We start from the raw sequence: 2,275 nt of genomic DNA, 5'->3' as shown, positions 1-2,275 counted from the left end.
CACCGTGGCACTGTATCCTTCTGTATTTTCCTCTTGGATGTCCCCGACCCACCCACTTCCCTCCAAGCTTCACAATTTAACCGGAATCTATCCATCAGTTATTAACAAGCACAAGAAGCAAGATTTGTAGATCATAACCAGGATATTTGCTAAGCTCAGTGTACTTACTTTCTCTTAGACGTGAAGAAGTACATGTTCTATCAAAGCGGACTTGTAAAATTGCATTACGCTGAGTCATGCTTCAACAAGAGGGAGATGGGAAGACGTCGAACAAAAAAAAAAAGTGTACTGGGTCCCTCTGTGTCTTTAAGGAAATGCTATGTACTTTTTCCAAGGTTTGTTACAGATTCCAGTCTGGATGACTTTTCTTTTAGATTTTTAGATATTAGATTCGACTGTAATGGGCAGAACAAATTGTTTACGCGAGTCCTATTTACAGCATCGTAAAAGTTTATCATAGTACCATCAAAGTACGGATTCAGTAGCGTTCTGTGTTCTGCTATTAATATACTAGTAGTACCTCCCTTTACATTTTGATTACTATTTACAGAGTAAATTGCTTTTATGCAAAGTACCGTACTATATGCATTACATACGGCTTTCATTGTAACAGTGCTTTTACAGTACCATTATATTATCTTAGAATTGAACAGTACTTGAGAGTTTGAATTAAGTGCCAGAATCATATTGAAAGTTTGTACCCATATTATAAATACATATATAAGGTTATTTCACATCCTATACGTATCGCTAAAAGTAAATATCGTAGTCCTTGTAAGACAAATATGCCAATGTAGAATCAAGATGAATTTGAACTGCTTTGATCTACGGTGTTTAATTATCCATATCCAAACATGGCGACAGAGTCTGGCGTATCAGGTCTGATTGCTGATCGGGCTCTCGCCTTCAGCATATCATATACTGACTGTGTGTTTGTGTAAGTGTGTGTGTGTGTGGTTGTGTGTGTGTGTGTGTGTGTGTGTGTGTGTGTGTGTGTGTGTGTGTCTGTGTGTATGTGTGTGTTTGTGTGTGTCTGTGTGTATGTGTGTGTTTGTGTGTGTGTTTGTGTGTGTGTGTGTGTATGTGCATGTGTGTGTATCTGTGTGTATCTATGTGTGTGAGTGTATGAATATATTTGTGAGATACCGAATTAGAAAACAAATAATATCACAATGTTACATCGTCACATCAGTACAATTACACAAATTAAATATCAGAATTACAAGATGATCTAGATATTACAGTCTCTTGAGAAAGGGGCGGAGCTTAATATTCTCATTCTTCTCTCTTCCATTCATGCTCTTTACCTTTATTCACTTTTTTAGATGAAAACAAAGACACAAAATGACACTCGGTTATTGCTTCCCCAAGTTTCAATACAGTCGGACTTTCGTCAACTTTGTTTTTTTTTCTATTTTCTGTCGTATTGAACAAATACATGAAGAGATTCAAACGCCTGTGCCATGATTTCGTGTTCAAAATTCCTTACATATTTTAGAGAACTCACAGATGAATTAAAAAAAAAAAATAACTGTGTTGATTTTTCTTTCCATTGGTGAATGTTCATTGTGTTATGAAAGTATACCGAATGGTGGTGGTGTTTCTCAGCTTGGTTTGGTATTATGTTTATGATGAAATAACTTGCTGGTGAGGGAGGGAGGGAGGGATAGATAGAGGAAAAGATAGGGGTAGATAGAGAGAAGGAGAGGGATAAGTAAGGAGAAAGAGAGGGATGGATAGAGAGAAGGAGAGGGATAGATAGAGGAAAAGATAGGGGTAGATAGAGAGAAGGAGAGGGGTAAGTAAGGAGAAAGAGAGGGATGGATAGAGAGAAGGAGAGGGATAAGTAAGGAGAAAGAGAGAGATAGGTCGAGAGAAAGAGAGGGATAAGTAGAGAGAGAGAGAGAGGGATAGATATAGAGAAAGAGATGGATAAGTAGAGAGAAAGAGAGTGATAGACATAGGAAAGAGAGGGAGAGATGGAGATGGATAAGTAGAGAAAAGGAGAGGAATAGATAGAGAAAAAATAGAGGGATAAACAGAGAGCAAGAGACGGATAGATAGGGAGAAAGAGGGAGATAGATAGAGAGAATGAGAGGAATAGAAAGAAAGAGAGGAACAGAGAAAAAGAGAGGAATAGGTAGAGAGAGAGAGAATAATAGGTAGAGAGAAAGAGCAAGGCAGATAAAGAGAAAGAGAATGATAGACAGAGAGATAGAGCGGAATAGATAGATAAGAGACAGAAATTAGAATACTTGTAGAAAAATATATAAGA

The 2,275-nt window shown here is 37.5% G+C and overlaps 1 protein-coding gene across 1 annotated transcript in view; it reads left to right on the top strand.

Moving 5' to 3' along the window:
* Positions 1–824, top strand: part of LOC122258144 (uncharacterized) — a 5,855-nt gene extending 5,031 nt beyond the window's left edge. Inside the window, exon 4 of the mRNA XM_086546187.1 lies at positions 1–824. This exon is cut by the window's left edge and continues 966 nt beyond it. The gene's annotated coding sequence lies outside the window, so the exon portion shown is untranslated.
* Positions 825–2,275: the final 1,451 nt, after the last annotated feature.

The sequence above is a fragment of the Penaeus japonicus genome, unplaced genomic scaffold (genome assembly GCF_977035675.1).
Source record: "Penaeus japonicus unplaced genomic scaffold, GWHDUDI00000001_assembly GWHDUDI00000017, whole genome shotgun sequence".
Classification (NCBI taxonomy): domain Eukaryota; kingdom Metazoa; phylum Arthropoda; class Malacostraca; order Decapoda; family Penaeidae; genus Penaeus; species Penaeus japonicus.
Note: the sequence above shows the minus strand (reverse complement) of the source record. Positions and strands in the feature narration are given on the sequence as shown.